At 34.8% G+C, this 23,399-nt stretch overlaps 1 long non-coding RNA gene and 1 other non-coding gene across 2 annotated transcripts in view; one reads left to right on the top strand and one right to left on the bottom strand.

Moving 5' to 3' along the window:
- The first annotated feature begins 278 nt into the window (after positions 1-278).
- Positions 279-23,399, top strand: part of LOC110344520 (uncharacterized) — a 35,511-nt gene continuing 12,390 nt past the window's right edge. The window contains exon 1 of the long non-coding RNA XR_002387127.2: positions 279-842. This is a non-coding gene — a long non-coding RNA (uncharacterized LOC110344520). The remainder of the gene's footprint in view (positions 843-23,399) is intronic.
- LOC147830418 (U6 spliceosomal RNA) lies at positions 12,141-12,247 on the bottom strand. Its single transcript, XR_015439360.1, has one exon. It is a non-coding gene; the product is annotated as a U6 spliceosomal RNA (small nuclear RNA).

The following is a 23,399-nucleotide window of genomic DNA, read 5'->3' as shown; positions in this document are numbered from 1 at the left end:
TAGCACATTCAAGGTATCATTAATTATCTTAAGGAAATTCTTAATTAAGAGCAGACAACACTAATAATTTCTATATTCAAAAAAGAGTTCATTGACCTATTCCACTGGATATTACCACCAGACTGGAATCGTATATTGGACTAAGTGTACCAACTAACATAGGATAAATTATGATTGGTTATAAATAACTTTAAAATTTTAAAGGTTTAAAAATATGCAGTGTATGTCCATTGTTTGAAGACTTGTCCATTATGGTCTTGTGGGGTTGGGTGGGAAAAGAGGATGCATTCTGCATTATTTTCTACCAGGAACCAATAGCTACATGGCCATGTGACCAGAATATAAAGTCAAAAAAGTGTGAAATGTGTTGGAGATGGTGTGAAACATAAAGAAACAAGCAGATCACATACTTCTCCTTAGAAGTGACACAGATCATTTCTGCTCAAGTTCCACTGGCCAAAGATGGACACATTAACTTCAAGGGGATAAGGCAGTGTAAACTTTTAATGACCAACATTAATGACCACTACAGTGAATATTTTTATTACAGTGAATTTTAACTCTTGCTAATTATTAAATATACAAATGCCAAAGGGTATTTTAACAAGGGATATGCATTAAATACTGTGTCTTGCAGAGACATTTGGGCTTAGATCTGTACTCATGGTGAATTGGACCCTTCATAGGCAACAGAAGATGCTTATATATAACATCAAAGTTTAAAGGAGCAGCCTACCCAGAGCATCACTGTTTGGTGGGGACAAGACAGAAAATGAGAGGGGCCAAGGAATGAGAAAGTATAAGAAGACTCTCTGATGCAGTGAAAAAAGGCATTATTTAAGGTAGAAGGCCAGTTTTAATCTCTAACTTTGCAATTTATTGGCTAATTGTGTCTATTGTTTATTTTCTAGGATCCTTGGTTCCCCTACGTGAAAGATTTAAAATCAAATGGATATTTTATGTAAATATTTTGTGACTCATAAACACTATACAACAATCACTGAAAGAGAGAATATGTTATTCTGAGCCCTGGGCATGAATGAGCTGTGCCCACATTTTAATGAATCCCTGATAATGTCTCAGAAAACAGAATTGGTATTTGGTATGGTACCAACCTATGTCATTTTTAGATAAGTCAGCAACACACTAGGTTTAAACTGAGAAAGTATGATAATAATAATAATAATAATAATATTTTATTATATGTAAAGGAATTATTTCACACTTTAACACCCAAAGCACATATAATTTGCCATCCCTGAGACAGATAAAAAACCCGAGTAACCAGGTGAGTACTAAGTAAGCAACAGAACAGAAAATGAATCCTGAACAAGAAATGAGCAGGAAAAAAAAATGAAGCCTGATGGGAAGAAGGCAAAAGAAAAAAATGCAAGCAAAAATGCATGATGCTGCAGTTTCACATCTGATGTTATAACATTATATGCAACTTCCTTTTAAAAAGATATCACTACATTATAGGAACAGAGATTAATACAAATGATTGAAAGTAGCTAATATTCAGGATATCTGTGGCAAGGTGAGATTACAAATATAGACAGGTGCATGACCATGGTGGGTTTTGTTGGCAATAGACAATTACTTTGTACAGTATCCTAACTATACTTTAAGTAAGCTGATTAAAAAAGACTAATACTATTATTTCCTAGATACTCACATTACCTACAAACAAAAATTGTTGTTTACTTTCTAAATTTATTGTGAATTACTATATTTATCTATATACTGTTACCTAAAATTAACTCCCCACTTTGGATCAACCACATTATCAAGATTATCTTTCTAAAGCATCAAGTTTCCTTTCCTGGTCTTCAAGTAATTTTATAAGAATATTTACTCCATTAGAGAATCTGGTCCATACATACAATATTTTAATTCCAAAGCATTTGAGTGAAATTAATTTGTTGGATTTGTGCTTGATTTTCTTGTAATCATCACAATACACAGACTCAAGGACTGTCCTTCAGATTTTTCCCTGGTGTAATTCAGTGCTGAAAGCTTTCAAAATGAGTGGAGGTATCATGCAAATTTTCTTTCCCATGCCATTTCAGTATTGTCAACAAACCTAAGGGTTGAATGAGCTGATTTTTGGTAGTCATAGAGCCAAAGGTAATCTATGATCTTAACATTTAAAATGAGTTAAATTTAATTATGTAATAATAATAACCTTTGATAAAAAAGCAAGAATGCAGTAATGATCAAGAGCCAGAATGCATTAGCTATCTGGAAATATTTTGGTTTGTTTTTTTTTAGCTAAATTCTTTAAAAGAAAATTAAGTAATATATACTCTTTTCTGTAAGTGTAATATGTATGCATCTCTGCAAGCTCTATGCTTATAGAAAACTTACATTTAATATAAGGTACAGGTATAGCATATTTTGTTTGAGGTTGCAACCATAATCTTGACTAATGATGTGACTAAAATTGTAATATTTACTATAGTTTTACTATATGTACTAGTACTATGTACTATTTCTAAAAATAGGTGAGACCAATGAAATCAGCAGTGCCTTGTAAACAAAATATCGGCTGTTTGTCCTTATATTCTGACATCTCTGGGAACTTACACTAGGTTCTGTGGAAGGATAAATAAAAAGCAAAACTTGATTTAACAAGTAGAGAGGGAATGCTTGAGAATGAAGATTTAGTTGAACATAGGCAAGAGACAGATCATGATACTATAGGATAAGTAAAAGTTTAATGTTTTTGTTTACTTCATGCTAACACAGTTCATATTAACTTTGGTCTGTACTTGTCACACAAAATGCAAAATAGTCAATTCTTAGCATTCAAATTTCTGAGGGCTTGAATTCTGGCTTACATAATAGATTTGGAAAAATACTTGGCTAGTCAGCCCATTAACTGTGCTTCCACCAACCCTGGCCACACTGAAAATAGTCTAAGGGGCATTGATTTTCCCCCTGGGGATGTGTGTTGAATCTTGGAAAAATTTCTTTTGGGGAAATCTTAACAGTTTGATTTCATGGCCTGAAGACTGAGTCCCTTCACGAAGATAGAGAAACCAGCAAAGTTTTTGTTTTTAGCCATGTCTGGGGAGGCAAATTGGAAACTTTTGGGGCTCCTTCAAGTACATGGATAGTTTACCCCATGTAACATTGGCTTAATTCTAGGTCTCTGTAGCAACACAGGAGATTGGGAAGGTAGTCTAAAAACTTCCAAAAGGCAAAGTGAAATCAAAGACATCAGGCAGAATGGGCCTGCTTCATGCACAACATTAGTCTCTAAATCAAGACATTTGCTAGACTATTAAGATACTTTGAGTGGTAGGCTGAAGGGCTGGGCTGGAAACTTATGAATGACAGAGCTGGAAATTATGAACTATTTCAGGGCTGATGAGAAAGAGATCTAGTAAGCCCTAAATCAAATTCTTGATATGATCACTTCCAAGAAGACTGAAACAGATGTAGACTGACACTTACTGTGCAATAAAGCTCTAACTCAGGTCAATTCTTGATTGGATTGGGATGCTTAACCTCTTACCTGAACTGCATAAGAAGTGAAAGAGAAGAATGCTTTCCTGTAAATTATAATATCATTGGAATCCTCTTCTTTTTATGTTTAATGTTTGATAATAATAATTAATATTATTATAATGAATTATAATTAACTATTCTTATACATGCAGAAAGACAAGAAAATATTAACAGTCAATAGAAAAAGATGGAAAATAGTAGCAGAAAAATAGATGACCTGAATATCAGAGTGTAAACTAAGGCATTCAAGTTAATTACATTAGAGGTATTAAGTATATCAGAGAGGAAGACGGAAAGATTAGGCAAAGATGTGGAAAATTACTTTAGAGAATTATATTTTGTTTAAAAATAAATAAATAATTGGGAACTGAAAAATACAAGTTCCAAAACTAAGAACTTAATAAATGAGTGTAAGAGGCCCACCCCAATACCATTGGTAAGGGTTTGCAGATTGCAGTGAGAAGCCAGTGTGGAACAGAGTGGCACAGCTACAGGCACTTCCAGCCAGGGCCCTGCCCCAATCCTGGGACCACAAGCCCCAGCCAAAGACCTGCCAGGAAAAAGTGCTATACAAGCAACATAAGCAACAGCCAGAGGCCTGTCCCAATATCATTGGTGTGTGCAGACCCTGGCTAGAAGCTACCCCAGGCACCAGCAACTGGGGTGCTCAGCCCCCAGCCAAATGCTCTCTTAGACAACAGCTATGTAGGAAGGTAGGCCTAGCCAGAGGCACACTTATATACCATCTCAAGTGTGCACAGGCCCCAAACAGAAACCAGCTCATACAACAGGACAACACAGGGACCCAGAAGGCTACTACTCTGAACCATGGAATTGGTGGAGTGGTGAGCAGTAAAGAAAAGGCCACTCTGTGGCTTGCTGAGAATTGAAGACCACTGGGTGAACAAAAGTTGCCTCAACAGAAGTGCAGAAGGCTGCAACTGTTGAAATGAGAACACACATAAACAAGTCTCAAAACTAGGCTTCCACATCACCTAAGGAAACCCCAAAGGGAAACAAGATGAAACAATCTGATACTCAACCACCTGGACTCCCTGAACTGGCAACAAAAGAGAATTGGGAAAAAATGAAACCAGAAATAATCAGATAACAACAGAGAATGTGCCCATAGGGAAAGACATGACTAATAAACTTACAGTAGACACTTTAAACAAAAAAGAGGAACTGAGGAACATGATGAAATGCCAACATAGGAAACAAATGGAATCCATAAAACAAATGCAAACAGATTTCCAGGAGATTAAAAACTCCACTGAAAGTTTAATTTAATAATTTCCTAGTACTGAGAATGAGCCAATGTGAGGACTGAATTTCAGATACCAAAGACAGGATTGCAATTAGTGACCAGGAAAAGAAAAATTTCTTAAAAATAGTAAGGGACCATGAGAAATTAATCCAGCAGCTGCTAGATGATGCAAAGAAGAATAACATAAGACTGATTAGAGTCAATGAAGAAACAGGAGAGAGTGCAGATGACATAAAAAAACTGTTCACAAAAGTGATGGCAGAAAAATTCCCAAGCAGGGGAAAATGACTTGACATACAAATAAGTGAGGCATATAGGACTCCAACTAGCCTTGATTAAAAAAAAACAAAACTACACATAGACATATAACTGTTAAGATTCCAGAAACCCAACAGAAGAACAAAATTCTACAAGCAGTTAGAGAAAAGAAACAAATCACATACAAAGGAAAGGCCATTGGTATCACAGCAGACTTCTCAACACAAACTATCAAGGCAAGAAAAGCTTGGAGGAAAGTATTGCAAACTCTAAAGGAAAACAACCTCCAACTCAGATTAATGTACCCAGCAAAACTATCTTTAAAAATTGGTGGAGAAATAAGATACTTTCATGACAAAGAACACCTTAGGAACTTCATGAATACCAAACCAGCACTCCAAAAAATTCTAAACAATATTCTAGGGAAAGACAATAAGGATCACAACCCAAGGAAGCCCAGCAGAATGAATCCATTATGCAAGACAATAAATTAAATGCAAAGGGAGAGAACAACAAAAAGAAAATGTCATGACAAGGATAAGTCAATACATATCAATTATAACCATCAATATTAATGGTCTCAATTCACCAAATAAAAGAAGTAGATTGGCAGAATGAATCAAGAAGACACAACAATATACTGCATACAAGAAACACATTTAGTTCAAAAAGAAACTCATGGACTGAAAGTTAAAGGGTGAAAAACAATACTCCATGCAACAGGAACCTGAAAAAAAGCATGAGTAGCTATCCCATTTGCAGATCAAATGGATTTCAACCCAACACTGATTAAGAGGAACAACATCCTTGTAAAGGGAACAATCCGAGAGGAAGGGATGATAATCATAAATATATATGCACCAAACACTAATGCACCCAACTATATGAAACAAATACTAATGGGCATGAAAAATCAAATAAGCACTAACATGATAGTAGTGGGGGACTGCAATACCCCACTGTCACAAATAGATAGGTGAACTAGACAGAAAATAAGCAATGCAAAACTACAACTCCAGGAAATTCTTGAACAAATGAACTTAACAGAACTTAACAGATGTTTACAGAGCATTCTATCCCACAAAGTCACAGTACACATTCATTTTGGTTACACATGGCTTGTTCTCCAAAATAGACCACATACTCACTCATAGACCATGTTTAAGTGTAAAGGAATTGAAGTTATTCTTTGTATAGTATCAGACCATAGTGTGATGAAATTGGAGATCAATAGCAAAAGAAACTGCAGGAATTTCAGAAACACGTGGAAATTGAACAACACACTTCTGAATAACCAATGGATTACAGAGGAAATTAAAGAAGAAATCAGAAAGTTTCTGTAATTAAATGACAAGGACCATAAAACATATCAGAATATATGGGACATAGTAACAGCAGTCCTATGAGGGAAATTCATAGCAGTGAATGCCCGAATTAAGAAAACAGAGCAAGCTCAAATAAACAACATAATGCTGAAGCTCAAGCTTCTAGAAAAAGAAGAGTAAGATAAATCAAAGCTCATACAAGGGAGGAAATTATAAAGATCAGAGCAGAAATCAATGCAACGGAGACAAAGAGATGATATAAAAAATCAATGAAGCCAAGAATTGGTTCTTCAAAAGCATAAGCAAAATGGTCAAATCCTTAGCCAACCTTATCAGAAAAAGGAAAGAAATGACCCAAATCCATGCATTTGGCAATGCAAAGGGTAAAATTACAATGGACTCAGCAGAAATCCAGAGGATCATCAATACTTACTTCGAGAACCTATACAACAATAAGATGGAAAACAAAGAAGAAATGGACAGATTCCCAGATGTGTATGAATCACCAAAGCTTAATGAAGAAGACCCAAAAATCTAAAAAACACAATATCAGTCCATGAAATTGAAAACATAATTAAAAACTTACCAACCAAGAAAAGCTGGGGTCCAGAAGGCTTCACTGCTGAATTTTGCAAGATATTTAGAGAAAATATTGTCAGTACTGTTTAAACTTTTTAAACTCTTCAATGAAATTGAAAGGGAAGCAATTCTCCTGAATTCATTCCTGGAAGCAAGCATCACCTTGGTCCCAAAAGCAGAGAAAGGCCCAACTGAAAAAGAGAACTATAGGCCAATCTCACTAATGAACATAGATGCAAAAATCCTCAATAAGATACTGGCAAACAAAATGCAGAATATCTCAGGAAGATCGCAGAAGATCTCATACACCCTGACCCAGTGGGATTTAGGGATCCCAAGGATGCAGGGATGGTTCAGCATATGCAAATCAATAAATGTAATACACAATATCAATACAGCCAAGGAGAAAAACAATAGCATCACAATAGATGCAGAAAAAGCATTTGGCATGCATTCATGGTGAAAACCTTACAAAAAATTTGAATAGAAAGCCTCTACTTCAACCCCATAAAAGCCATGTATAAAAATCCAACAGCCAATATCATCCTAAGTAGGTAAAAACTGAAATCCTTCACACTAAAATCAGGACCAAGACAAGGATGTCCACTATCACCACTCCTGTTCATTATAGTTTTGGAAACATTTACTACAGCAATTAGACAAGAGAAAGAAATAAAAAGAAGATAGGAAATGAAGTCAAATTGTCATTATTTGCAGATGACATGTTACTGTATATAGAAGACTGTAAGAACTCCACCAAATGTCTTCTAGACTTAATAACCAAATTCAGTAGACTGGCTGGATACAAGTACAACACCAAAAAATCAATACTTTTTCTGTACACAAACAACAGACTCACTGAAAAAGGAACTGAAGAAAAAACCCCATTCACAGTAGCATCCAAAAAAATGAAATACCTAGGAATCAACCTAATGAAACAAATCAAAGAACCCTACTCTGAAAACTATAGCACTCTAAAAAAAGAGATCAAAGAGTATATTAGAAAATGGAAATACATCCCTTGCTCCTGCATAGGAAGAACCAGTGTAGCGAAAATGACCATATTTCCAAAACTGCTATATACATTCAATGCAATCCCAGTTGAAATTCCAGCAGCATAGTTCTCAGACCTTGATAAAACAATCCAAAAATTCATCTGGATCAAAAAGAGACCTAGACTACAAAAGGACTTCTAGGCAATGAAGACAAGGTATGGGGTATCACAATCCCTAGCTTGAAACTATGCTAAAAAGCTACTGTTATAAAAACAACATAGTACTGGCAAAAAAACAGATCTGAGGACCAGTGGAAGTGATTAGAAGATGCAGAAACAACTCCAGGCACATTCACCCCCCTCTTCTCTCACAATGGAGCCAAACACCTTCACTGGAGGAAAGTTAGCCTCTTTAATATATGTTGCTGGAACAATTTGGTTTCAATTTGCCAAAGATTTAAACTAGATCTATAACTCTCACCATGCACTGAACTAAAATCTAAATGGATGAAATATTCAAATATAAAAACAGAATCACAAAACTTGTAGGAAGAGAGATTAGGTAGAAATCTTGAAGACATTGGTGTAGGAAAAGATTTCATGTACAAAACCCCAGTTGCCTGTGAACTAGCACAAAGAATCAACAAGTGGGATCTCTTCTTGTTAAAAGCTTCTCTACAGCAAGAAAAACCACCAACAGCATAAGACAATTCACAGTGTTGGAAAAAAATTTTACCAGCTGTTCCTCAGACAAAGGTCTACAATCTAGAATATATGAAGAACTTAAAAAAATCAAAAGTGTTCAACATCACTGGTCATTTGAGCAATGCAAATGAAAACAAAGCTGAGATTCCACCTCATCCCAGAAAGAATGGCTGTTATTATGAAATCAACCAATAGCAAATGCTGGCAGGCTGTGTGTTGAAAGGAACCCTTCTCCACTGTTGGGAGAGTAGACTTCTGCAAACACTGTGGAAATCAGTTTATGTAGAAACCTCAAAGAACCAAGACTAGAGGTCCCATTTGACCCCCAAATTCCCCTGCTGGGTATCTTCCCAAAAGAATTAAAAGAATCATACCAAAGTATTACATGTGCACTCATGTTTAGTGGTACAGTTTTTAATAGCTAAAACTTTTAAACAGGCCACTTGCCCATTATATAGAGACTGGATAAAGAAGATTTTTTTTTAATAAAATGGAGTACTACTCAGCCTTAAAGAATGAGAAATTAGAGGCATTTATAGCTAAATGGATGCACATTGAGGCCATACTCTGAAGTGAAACAAATAGGACACACATGTGTAAATACTGAATAGTCTTTCAGGTGTGGGAAACTGAAAGTGTAAATAAGGATCAAAATGTATATAGATAATGTGAAATAGGAAGAAAAGTTGCAAAGGGGAATGGGGAGTTGGAGGGGCAGGGGAAAAGAAAGAGGGGAATGGAATAAAAAAATGGAAACAAAGTCTTTGTAAATAGGTGTAGAGGGGTTGAGGGAGGGCAGGGGAATGGGGAAAAAAAATCAAAATATATTATGCAAAGATACAAATCTCCAATGATGAATGTCATTATATGGTATGCCTAATATGTACCAACAAATTTTTAAAAGATGAATGTATTCAAGAATAGGTAGGAAAAAGAAATATACAAAGTAAGTGAATTGAAAGAGAAGTCAATAAAAGTATGCCAATGTGGAATACAGATAATATTTGAAGACAAAGTAAATGGAGATGTGTACAATGATCCAGATGTCTAGTGTAAATATGAGTCAGAGAAGGGAAAATTAGAAAATGAGGTAATCATGATATTTTTCAACACTGATAGAAGGTGACACCTGATTGATTCAAGGGATTCTAGGAATCCCAATTTGAAAATAAATGAATAAAATTATATAAAATTCTATCATAAAATCTTATATAAAACAAACACAAAAAGAGAAACAAATTCAGTGCTTTAAAAATAAAACATTGGGGGATTTCTAGGAAGATAGTGGAGTAGTAAGGAGCAACAAATCAGCTTCTTCTAAATTTGGAATCCAGATATTGGAAAATGACAACTTGGGGAAGAAAAGAAGGAAGGAGGTGGATCCCTGGGACACAAGAAGGATCTGACAGGAAAATTGGAGCTTACAGAAAAATCAAAGAGACAGAACACAATGCAGAAAAAGGAAGGGACAATCTGTACTTTCTCCTCGGCTTCTGACCCATGGCTTGTGAGAAAGAAATATGGAATCCACAGAGACATAGTGGAAGTGGTTGACTCTAGAGACCTTGAGAGAGAAATTCACCAGTGGAATAGAGCAGTGGATGCTGTGTGCTACATACAGTAGCTGGTGAGTGACTCCAGTCCAAGTGTCTTCCATATCTTCTTGAGAGAGAAATTCATCAGACAATATTCTGGGGAGGGTCCAACTGAACTTGTGACTCAGAGCAGGTGAGGATTGGCTTCATCTCAGGGCTCCTGGTGTTAAAGACCCTCAGTGACTGGGTGAAGTAAAACCACAGAGATGTCCATGGTCAGGGTGCTTTGGTCAGGCTAACAAGAGACACCTAAAATGTTATAAGCTAAATGACCCATGCCCCAACCCCCATGACCTAGGGCCAGCATCAGCCTGAATTTCCATGGATTTGAAAGTCTCAGAAATGGTACTCAACCCTAATTCTACTGCCAGCTTGCTGGTGATTATTCAACACAGATCTAGCTCTGTCTGCCTGCTTTGCCTACCAGCAAGAGCAGAGTCACGCTTTGGGTTGGACTCTTCCACAAAACTGTAGACCCCAGATGATAACTACAGGCTTGAAATCACAGAGAAAATTTTTTTCTTTGCTTTAAAAAATATTTTTTTGTTCTTTTTTTTTTTTTTTTTTGGTATCAGAGATCAAACTCAGGACCTTGTGCTTGCAAGGCAGGCAGCAGAACCACTGAGCTAAGCCCCCAGCCTGATCTGGTTGTTTCTTAAAGTTGTTTGTGGTTTTTAGTGAGTGCAAACATTTCTTTTAGGTTTTTTTGTTGTTATTTTTTTCTTCTTTTGTTCCTTCCTGTCCTCTTCACCAGTTTCCTCAGGCTTCAGGCTTCAGTAATCTTCCTTTGTCTTTTAGTCTTGCTTCTAATCTCTTTTCTTGTTTTATTTCTCTATTTTTTTTTCCATTTTCAAATTTCTCCTCTTATTTGTCTCGTATTTTTGCTCTGTATAATTTCTTTGCTTTTCTTCCTTTTTCTTTTATCTTCTTTCTTCCTAGTTTTTGTCCTACCTCTACTTAATTCTATAGAAATCCTTCTACTCTCCAATAAGATCTTTTGTACCACATCTCTCTCCTTCTTTTATAGAGTTTAAGATTTCAAAGTTTATCTTTTCATCCCCCATAGCAAAACTCTAAATCTTCAATAACATAACCATAAAACTTTGTTGATCTTTTTATAGTTAACTCTGTAAAATTACTGAATTCTTTTCTAACATTAACAGAGATATAGCTCTTACATTTAGTGCATATTAGCTGTCAGTATCTGGGTTACATTAATGTTTACATCATATTGATGGTTTCTTTTCTGGGAATAAGGGTGGTACATAACTGGTTCTTTTTTTATTATTCTTTTAGTTCTTTTATTGGTACATTTTAGGTATACAATTTGTTTACATTTATCACTGGGTGTTTGTACCTGTACATGATATATCTTGGTTCTTATTTTTTTCCCCCATTACCTGTGCACCCTTCACCCCCTCTGTCCTTCCCTATTTACATAGATTTTATTTCCATTTTTTTCTTTTCTCATAGTTTTTCCTTTCTCTCTCTTCCTTTCCCCTTCCCCTCCCTTCACTCCTTCGTCTTTGGACTGTTTTTCCTATTTCAAAATATCAATTATTCATTCTAATCATTTTAACCCTTGTTTACACTATCAGTTTCTCACACTAGTGAAACTATTTGGTATTTACACATGTGTGTCCTATTTATTTCACTTAAGAGTATGGCCTCAATATGCATCCATTTAGCTATAGATGACTCTAGTTTTTCATTCTTTATGGCTGAGTATACTCCATTTTATAAAAAAAACCCCACATTTTCTTTATCCAATTTCCAGTTGATGGGCACTTGGGCTGCTTCCAAGCTTTAGCTATTACAAACTGTGCTGCTATGAACATGGGTGCACATATATCACTGTGGTATGATTCCTTTAATTCTTTTGGGAAGATACCCAGCAGGGGAATAAAAATATGGAATGCTTCACTAATTTGTGTATCATCCTTGCGCAGGGGCCATGCTAATCTTCTCTGTATCTTTCCAATTTTAGTATATGTGCTGCCAAAGCGAGCACCATAACTGGTTCTTAAGGTATGTTAATATCTAATTTGTCTCAGGCAATGCTACTGTAGTTGTTTCACTTGATATTAACAGAGTCATATAATTGTTGCTATTTTTCTATAAGCAAACACTCAGATTACCTTTGTGACATTAACAATACTAGAGTACATTCCCATAGAACTTTGTTCCTGGACTAAATGAACTGCATCCTCCTTTCCCAAAATAACTAAAATGGCTAAATCTTGGGGCCATGGCAAAGGATTATACCCAGCCATGCCCAAAGCACAACACTGAAAAGCAACTAAAAGTGACCTTTATATTGGCAACAAAGTCTTTAGTCTATAAGTATCCACAAACTTCAGAACAAAACAAAACAAAGAAACACAATAGAAACATGGGAAGTAAAGGCAAAAGAACACCTCCCCAAACACCTAACTCCTCCAAAGCCAATCCAGGGACAACACCTGAATTATTCAAAAGCATAGCAAAGGAGATTAGAAAACAGATAAAAATACTCAGTTGTAGTAGAGGAGATATAACTAAACATGAAATGGAAGTAATAACAAAAAAGATGCAGGAGCCATCAGAAGACAGTAATAGAAAGCTAGAGGAACTAAACAGAATGTGACAAAACATGAATGATCAGTTACCCAAAGAATTAGAGTTCATGAAAAGATTTCATCAGAAATCCAAAAGATTAAATATCATACTGAAAGTATGGACAGCAGGATGGACTAACTTGAGGACAGAATTCAGAACTAGAAGACAATGATTCCTTCAAAGAGGAACTACTTCAAGACTCTTTAAAAACAGCAAGAGAAAATAAAAAGTTGATCCAGCAAGTGCTAGATGATCCAAAGAAGACTACCCAATGAATATTTAGAATAAGGGAAAAATTTTAAGACAACACAAATGTCATAAAAACCTTGTTCACAAAAATAATGGCAGAAAACTCCCCAAATATAGGGAAAGAAATAAACATACAAATAAAGGAGACATATAGAACACCAAGTGGCTATGACTAAAAGAGGACCTCTCCAAGCCAGATTATGCTCAAAATTCCAGAAGTCTATAACAGGGACAGAATCTTAAAATATATTAGAGAAAGTTAATAAATCACATACCAAGGAAAACCCATTACAATCTCAGTAGACTTCTCTACCTAAAACTTAAAGACTAGGAGGGCCTGGAATAAGGTGTTTCAAGCCATAAAACACAGCACATTCCAACCCCAACTTATGTATCCTGCAAAACTTTCCTTTAAAATTGATGGAGAAAATATATTTTGATAACAAGGATAACCTCAAGAAATTAATGACACCAAACCAGCATTACAAAAAAGTTCTCATGGGTATCCTAGAGACAATGAAGCCAACAATGGCAATAAGTGAAAAAGAATGAATACACCTGGTGGGATGAGCAGCTAAACAAAAGGGGAAAAAAATGAGAACAACTGCAAGAGGCAAATAATGCAATGACAGGAATAAGTCAATACCTCTCAGTAATAATGCTTCATGTGAGTGGTCTCAATTCCCCAATCAAAAGACACAGATTGGCAGCATGGATCAAGAAACAAAACCTAACAATATTTAGCATACAAGAAACACATTTAATTAAAAAAATGCTCATGGTTAAAATTCAAAGGATGTAAAACAATATTTTGTGCAACAGAAACCAAGAAAAAAAGCAGGAATTGCTATCCTAATCTCAGACAAAGTGTATTTCAGGTTAGCATTGATCAGAAGAGGCAAAAAAAGTCACTATATATTAGTTAAGAGAATAATTCAACAGGAAGTGTTAACAATTATAAACATTTATGCACCAAGTACTGGTGCATCCAACTTCATAAAACAAACACTAATGGACATGAAAAAGCAGATAAACACAGGTAATTAGCAATGAAAATCCTATGATAAAAAGCAGATAATTAGCAATGAAATGCAATGATAAAAAGCAGATAATTAGAAATGAAAAAGGTGAAATCACAATGGATCTGCTGAGATCCAAATTATCAATAACTGCTTTGAAAATCTGTACTCTAATAAAATGGAAATTTTAGAGTAAATGGATAAATTTCTAGATATAGATGAATTACCAAAGCTGAACCAAGAAGATATAAAAATCCTGAATAAGCCAATATCAGTCAATGAAATTGAAGAAATAATAACAAAAGCTACAACTAAAAAGCCCATGTTCTGACAGATTCACTGCCAAATTCTATAAGAACTTTAAAGAGCCTCTAATGGAGTACTTCTCAAACTCTTTAATGAAATTGAAAGGGAAGCAGTACTCCCAAAGTCATTCCTGAAAGCAAGCATTATCCTGATTCCAAAGCCAGAAAAGGACCCAACCAAAAAGGAGAAGTACAGGCCAATTTCTTTAATGAACACAGATGTAAAAAATCCTCAATAAGAGGGCTGGGGATTTAGCTCAGTTGTTTCGCCACCTGCTGCGAAAGTGCAAGGACCCAAGTTCGATCCCCGGCACCAAAACAAAAACAAAAACAAAAACAAAAATCCTCAATAAAATACTGGCAAACAACTCAACAAATCATCAAAGATCATACATCATGACCAAGTGGAATTCATTCCAGTGACAATTCAACATATACAAATCAATACATGTAATATACCACATAAACAGAAGTAAGGACAAAAACCACATGTTCATCTCAATAGATACAGAAAAAGAATTTGAAACCAATTCAACATCCACTCATGATAAAAAACACTGAAGAAAATAGGAGTAGAATGTCTTTATCTCAACTTCATAAAAGTAACTTTTGACAAACCTAGTGCCAACATCATACTAAATAGAGAGAACCTGAAAGCTTTCCTTCTAAAATCAGGAAAAAGACAAGAATGTTCACTATCGCTGCTTCTGTCTAATGCAGTTTTAAAAACATCATCTAGAGCAATAAGACAAAGAAAGAAAGAAATGGGATATAGATAGGAAAAGAAGAATGAACCTTATTTGCTGATGACATGATCCCCTACATGGAAAAAACACCCCAAAACTCCCCCAAAAGACTTCTAGAACTAATATCTAAATTTAGCAGTGTAGCAAGATAAAAGTCAACATCCAAAAATCAACAGCATTCCTGTACATCAATAATAAACACTGAGAGAGAAATTAGGGAAACAATACCTTTCACAATAGCATAAAGAAAAATGAAATACTTAGAAATTAACATAATTGAGGAAGTAAAAGACCTCTACAATGAAAACTATAGTCCTCTGAAAATGGATAATGAAGAGGACATCAGAAAATGGGAAGATATCCCTGTTCCTGGATAGACAGAATTAATATAGTCAAAAAGTCATTAATTCCAAAACTATTATATGGATTTAACACAATTCCAGTCAGATACCAATAACATTCCTTACAGAACTAGGGAAAGCAATCCCAAAATTGATCTGGAAGCAGAAGAGAGGTAGAATAGCAAAAGCATTTCTGGGCAACAAGAGAAAGGGAGGAGACATCACAATCCTGGACTTCAAGTTATACCACAAAGCTACAGTGAAAGGAACAGCACAATATTAGCAAAAAAATTGAGGATCAATGGAATTGAGGATTCATGGAACAGAATAGAAGACATAAAAACAACTCCAGGGACACTCAACTATGTTATTTTTGACAAAGGGGTCAAATCCCTCTGCTAGAGGAAAAACAGCCTCTTTAATAAATGGTACTAGGAAAACTGGCTATCCATGTGCTGAAAGTAGAACCTAGACCCACGTCTCTCACCATGCATTAAGCTAAAATCAAAATGTATCAAAGATCTAAATAAGAACAGAAACATTTACTCTGCTGGAAGACAAACTAGGTAAACATCTTGAAGACATACATGTAGGCAAAGACTTTTCTGACCAAATCCTTGGTTGCACAAGAAACAATAACAAGAATAAACAAATGGGGTCATATAAAATTAAAAGTCTTTTGCATAGTAAAGAAAACCACTAACAGAGGAAAGAGACAATCTGTAGAATGGGAAAATTTTTTCCAGCTACTCCTCAGACAAAGGACTAATACCTAGAATATATAAAAATCTCAAAAATAGGCCCTTTGAATTTAAAGATCCAATTAAAAAACGGGCATCTTAAATTAATAGACACTTCTCAGATGTAGAAATACAAACACCAAATAAATACTGTATATAAAAATAGTTCGACATCACTGGCCATTCAAGATATGTGAATTAAAACAACATGGGGGCTCCATATCACTTCAGAAAGAATGGCTACCACCAAGAAATCAACCAATAACAAATACTAGTGAGGCTGTGGGGAGAAAGAAATCCTTCTCCATTGTTGGTGGGACTATAAACTGATACAATTATGGAAATAAATATGTAGATTCCTCAAACTAAGAGTAAAAATTCCGTTACACCCAGCTATTTTCCTTCTAGGTAACTTCCAAAAAGAGTTAGACATCATACCACAGTGGCATATGCATATGCATGTTTATAGCAGCTCAATTCATAATAGCTAAATCTTGGAAACACTCTATATGTCCATCAAGAGATGAATGAATTAAAAAATCTGGTAGTTATACACATAGGATTAGTACTCTGACATAAAAAAGGATAAACTTGAGTCACTTGTAGGAAAATGGATGCACCGTGAGTCCATAATGTTAAGTGAAGCAACTCAGACACACAAGCCTAAATATCAAGTGATTTCTCTTATATGAATAAATATATATAATGGGAGAAAAGAGAAAGAAAAAAAGTATTATTTTTCAGTGTGTATAATGTATCTAAAATTGTTCCTTGACTCAGAACAGTTATCTTACAAATTTATATGTTCTTTGGCCTATTAGTCTGATTTTCAATCTATATTATGATAATTAACTTTATAAGTTCTAATGAGATAAATAAATGAATATGTTGCTGGAAAAATAAAAGGGGAAGATGGAGGTGCAAAAGAAGGGAACTGAAATGTGATATGTACATGTACCAATCCCCATGTGATATGTACATATACCAACGTGATATGTACTGCAAACTTGTGCTAATGAAAGTTTAAAAAAAAGAAAGAAAACACTAAGACTAAATAAAATTTAACTTTCAACAAAAAATGATAAACTAAAAGACAATAAAGTAATATCTTTAAAATGTTGGAAAAAATTCCTGCCAATCTATAATTACTTATAGAAAAGATAATACATCCTTCAAATAAAAAAATGAAGATAGCTTTAGTCAAAGAAAAACCAAGGAAATTTGTTACTAGTGGTGCACTTTTGTAAAATTAAGTGTACTTTCTTCAGGTAGAAAAATGATTCCAGATGTAACAAGGAAAAATAGAAAATTTTGAACACCATGGGAGTAAACATGTGGGTAAATAAAAATTAATTATTTTTTCTGAAATTTAGAATTGTAAAATCATATATGTTTACATGATCTATCTGCCCATATCAAACATTGTGTTGCCGCAGCTAATGTAGTTTTAAAGAAGAAATTGCAGCACTACAATTTTGATATGTCATGTTGATACTTTAACTCCACTCACCACATATTTAAATTTCTCCTTTCATACTTCTGTGATCAGAGAATATGCTGCATATATCAGAAAGGAAATTAGTTATTTAAATTTACAACCCAAGAAGGTAGGGAACAAAAATCATATCAAAACTAAGGGAAACATAAGGAAAGAAAAAATAGATATTTAAATATGGAATGAAAAACAAAAATCAACAAAATTAAAGTTTGAAACTATAATAAAGCCAATAAAATTAATAAAGTTCTGAGACTAATCCAGAAAAAATGGATTCATAAATTTTCAGACAAAAAGTGTACAAATCATAGTACAAGTGAGATATCATGCACATTCTAATAAGCTTAATGATATAGAATAAGAATAAGTGGATTCATAAACTCAAAAAATCGACAACTTATTATATTGCTAATAAGAAATAGGAAACATAAACAATCAAATATGTAATTTAAAATTAGATTCTTTTTAAAAAATTATTTTATTGGTACATTTTAGGTATACAATACATTTACATTTGTCATTGTACCTGTACATGATTGTACCTGTACATGATGTACCTTGATTCTTATTTTTTTCCCATTACCTGTGCACCCTTCACCCCCTCCACCCTTCCCTATCTTGGAAAGGGAAGAATCCAAGAGGAAGAGATGACAATCATAAATATCTATGCACCAAACACTAGTGCACCCAACTATATAAAACAAATACTAACGGACATGAAAAGTCATATATGCACTAATGCAATTGTAGTGGGGGACCTCAACACCCCACCATCACAAATAGATAGATCAACTAGACTAAAAATAAGTAATGAAATACTAGAACTCAATTGAACTCTTGAACAAATGAATTTAACAGATGTTTACAGAGTCTTCCACCCCACAAAATCAGAATACACATTCTTCTCAGCTGCATATGGGTCATTCTCAAAAATAGGCCACATACTCACACATAGAACATGTTTAAGTAAGTGCAAAGGAATTGAAGCTATCCCCTGTATATTATCAGACCTGAGGGCCAGTGGAACAGATTAGAAGATGCAGAAACAATGCCAGACACACTCAGGCATCTCATGTTTGATGAAGAAGCCAAACACCCTCACTAGAGGAAAGATAGCCTCTTTAATAAATGGTGCTGGAAAAATTGGGCTTCAACTTGCCAAAGATTAAAACTGGACCTATATCTCTCACCATGCACTAAACTAAAATCAAAATGGATTAAAGATCTAAATATTAAAATAGAAACTCTGAACCAGTTGGAACAGAGGTTAGGTAGAACACTTGAAGACCTCGGTGTAGGAAAAGATTTTATGAACAAAACCTCAGTTGCCCGTGAACTAGCACAAAAAATCAACAAGTGGGATCTCTTCTTATTAAAAGGCTTCTGCACAGCAAGAGAAACCACCAGAAGTGTGAAGAGACAACTCACACTGTGGGAAAAAATCTTCACCTGCTCTTCCTCAGACAATGGTCTACTATCTCAAATCTGTAAAGAACTTGAAAAGATCAGACCTCCTAAATTTAAAGACCCAATCTGAAAATGGGCATCTTAAGTGAACAGACATTTTGCAGACAAAGAAAGAGAAATAGCAAATAAATACATGAAAAAATGTTCAACATCATTGGTCATGTGAGAGATGCAAATGAAAGCAACGCTGAGATTCCACTTCATTCCAGAAAGAGTGGCTGCTATCATGAAATCAACCAATAACAAATGCTGGCAGGGCTGTGGGGAAAGAGGAACCCTGCTCCACTGCTGGTGGGAGTGTAGCCTGGTGCAAGCACTGTGGAAACTAGTATGGAGATACCTCAAAGAACTAGGGCTGAAAGTCCCATTTGACCCCACTATTTCACTGCTGGGGGTCTTCCCCAAAGAATTAAAAGATTCACACCACAGTGATATATGTGTGCCCATGTTCATAGGAGCACAGTTTGTGATAGCTAAAACTTTTAAACAGCCCAAATGCCTATCAACTGGAGACTGGATAAAGAAAATGTGGTTTTTTTATATAATGGAGTACTACTCAGCCATAAAAAATGAGAAATTAGGGACATTTATTCCTAAGTGGATGCACATTGAGGCAATACTCTTAAGTGAGATAAATAGGAAACACATGAATAAATACAGAATAGTTTCTCTGGTGTGAGAAACTGAAAGTGTAAATAAGGACTAAATGTATAATAGGTCATGTGAAATAGGAAGAAAAGGGGCAATGGGGAAGAAAGTGGGAGGGCTAGGGGAAAGGATAGAAGGGAATGGGATTAATATGAGAAAATGGAAAAATAGGAACAAAGCCTTTGTAAATAGGGAGGACTGGAGGGGTTGAAGGGAGGACTGGGCAAGGGTGAAAAATAAGAACCAAGAGAGACTATGTAAAGGTGCAAATTTCCAATGATGAATGTCATTATATTGTATACCTAAAATGTACCAATGATTAGAATGAATAATTGATAATGTAAAATAGGAAGAAAAGGTCCAAAGGGGTAGGGGTAGTGGGAGGGGCAGGGGAAAGGAAAGAAGGGAAAGGAAAAATGATGAGAAATGGACAAAATGGAAATAAAGTCTTTGTAAATATGGAAGGGTGGAGGGCGTGAAGGGAGGGCTTGGAATGGGGAAAAAATAAGAACCAAGATGCATTATGCAAAGGTACAATTCCCAATGAGAAATGTAATCGTGTTGTATACTTACAATGTATCAAAAAAAGAATCTAATATATAAAAAAATACCTACATCTTCTGAAAAGACGTAGAATAGCCAAAGCAATTCTAGGCAACAGAGACATGGTTGGGGTATCACAATACCCAACTTGAAACTAAATTACAAAACTACTGTGATAAAACATCATGGTACTGGCAAAGAAACAGACACGAGGATCAGTGGAATAGATTAGAAAATGCAGAAACAACTTCAGATATGTTCAACTACCTCACCCTTGACAAAGGAGCCAACCACCCTCATTGGAGGAAAGATAGCATATTTAATAAATGTTGTTGGAAAAACTGGATTTCAACCTGCCAAAGATTACAATTAGATTCTTCATTTTTTAAATTCTTTTACTGGTACATTTTAGGTATACAATATGTTTACATTTATCGTTGGGTGCTTGTACGTGTACATGATGTATCTTAGTTCTTATTTTTCCCCCATTACTTATGCGCGCTTCACTCTCTCCACCCTTCCCTACTTACATAGATTTCATTTCCATTTTTTTTCTTTTCTCATAAGTTCTCCTTTCCCTTCTTTCCTTTTCCCTTCCCCTCTCACCACCATACACCTTTGTACCTTTTCCTATTTCAAATTATCAGTTATTCATTTTAATCATTTTAATCCTTATTTACACTTTCAGTTTCTCACACTAGAGAAACTATTCGGTATTTACATGTGTGTCCTATTTATTTCATTTAAAAGCATGGCCTCAATATGCATCCAGTTATCTATAAAGGTCTCTAGTTTCTCAGTTTTTATGGCTGAGTAGTACTCCATTTTATAAAAAAGCCACATCTTCTTTATCCAGTTTCCAGTTGATAGCCACTTGGGTTGTTTCAAAGCTTTAGCTATTACAAAACTGTGCTCCTATGAACATGGGCACACATATATCAGTGTGGTATGATTCTTTCAATTCTTTTGGAAAGATACCCAGCAGGGGAATAGCTGGGTCAAATGGGACCTCTAGTCCTAGTCCTGTGAGGTATCTCCATACTAGTTTCCACAGTGGTTGTACCAGTCTGCACTCCAGCCAAAAATTGAGAATGGTTCCTTTCTCTCTACACCCCTGCCAGCATTTGTTATTGGTTGATTTCTTGATAGCAGCCATTCTTTCCGGGGTGAGGTGGAATCTCAGTGTTGTTTTCATCTGCATCTCTCCAATGATCAGTGATGTTGAACAGTTTTCATATATTTATTTGCTGCTTTTACTTCTTTGTCTGAGAAATGTCTGTTCATTTCAGATGCCCATTTTTGAATTGGGTCTTTGCATTTGGAGGAGTCTGATTATTTTCAATTCTTTATATATTCTAGATAGTAGACCTTTGTCTGAGGTGCAGCTGCTAAAATTTTTCCCCCGCATTGTAGGTTGTCTCTTAGCTCTGTTAGTGGTTTTTCTTGCAGCACAGAAGATTTTAATAAGATGAGATCCCAGTTGTTGATTCTTTGTGCTAGCTCTCATGCTACTGAGGATTTGTTCATAAAATATTTTCCTATCCCAATGTCTTCAAGAGTTCTACCTAACTTATCTTCCAGCACAAGCTGAGGATCCAGGTATGGTACAATTAGATTCTTAATTAAAACCTTCTCATAATCACATTTCTAGGCCCATCTTTATTTGGTGATTGTTTTTCAGCATTTAAGAGACATAAAAGCAATCTTGAGCAAATTCTTTCAGAGAGCAGAAGAGTAAATATTTCCTAAGTCTTTTTGAGAGGCACTATAATATAGATTGTAAAATCTACAGAAATAATAATAAAGAATATTATAAACTAAGTTTTATGTTATACATTGTAGATATTGACACAAAATTGTTAAGAAAATATAAACAAATTCAACTCAGCAATACATAAAAAGGTGATACATAACCACCAAAAAGAGTTTATTTCAGGTACAGAAGAGTAGTTTGACAATAAACTCAATGTTAAATCACTCAATCAACTCAATGAAAGTCACTCAATTTAATTAATCACATCAACTAAACTCCAGGAGAAAAACTAATAATTTAAAAGTAGATTTAGCAGCATCACTAAATATAAGGTGCATAATTTTATAAGAATTTCAAAATACCAGAAGCAAGTGTAAAATAAAATTCAAAAATTTATCATTTATAATAGTATAAAAATCATATACCTAGAAATGCAATGAAACATGTGCAGTCAAACTGAAAAAACTTTATTGAGGGAAATTAAAAAGAATCTAAACTGATGGAGAGATGCTCTACATTCACAAACAGAAGACACATTGTTGTTAAGATACTAATTCTGTCCCAGCTATTCCATATATTTAGTGCTATGTTAATTAAAATACCAATATGGTTTTTATTAAATTAAAATGGAAGTCCATAGGGCCAAAGATATCCAAGGCATCCTTGCAGAAGAACATAACATAAGGACTTACTTTATCAGATAACAAAATTTATTATTAAATTATAGTAATGAAGACAATGTGGTATTGGTAGAAGAATAGAAAAACTGACCACTGAGAATAGAGAATCTAGATTAGATTCACATATATTGTTGCCTGCTTTATGATAAAAGTAGGAAAAAAATGACAGTATGGAGGCAGTGAAGAAAGAATAGTTTTTTCAATAAATGATGCTGAGTTTATTGGATGACCATGGGAAAATAATGTTTTGACCTTTTCCTTATAAACTATAGAAAATAATCAAATTCTGATGGATTATAGATTTAAATGTAAAAGGATCAATAAGAAAGTTTTCAGGAAAAACTTTAGGTGATCATTGTTATGATCCTGAAACAGGCAAAGACTTTAAAATAGGATGTAAAAAGGACTATTTAATGACACAAGTACCGGGGATTAAACTCAGTAGCACTGCACCTACCTTGCAACTGCAAGGTCCTGAGTTTGATCCTTGGTACCAAAAAAAAAGATACAAAATAATGTTAATTCATTTTATATCAAAGTTAAGAACTGTCATAATACAAAAAGAAATCTTATAAATCA

The sequence above is a fragment of the Heterocephalus glaber genome, unplaced genomic scaffold (genome assembly GCF_053883595.1).
Source record: "Heterocephalus glaber isolate CG9 unplaced genomic scaffold, H.glaber_assembly_v1.0 deba00000122, whole genome shotgun sequence".
Classification (NCBI taxonomy): Eukaryota; Metazoa; Chordata; class Mammalia; order Rodentia; family Bathyergidae; genus Heterocephalus; species Heterocephalus glaber.
This window is presented reverse-complemented; position numbering and strand designations above follow the sequence as displayed.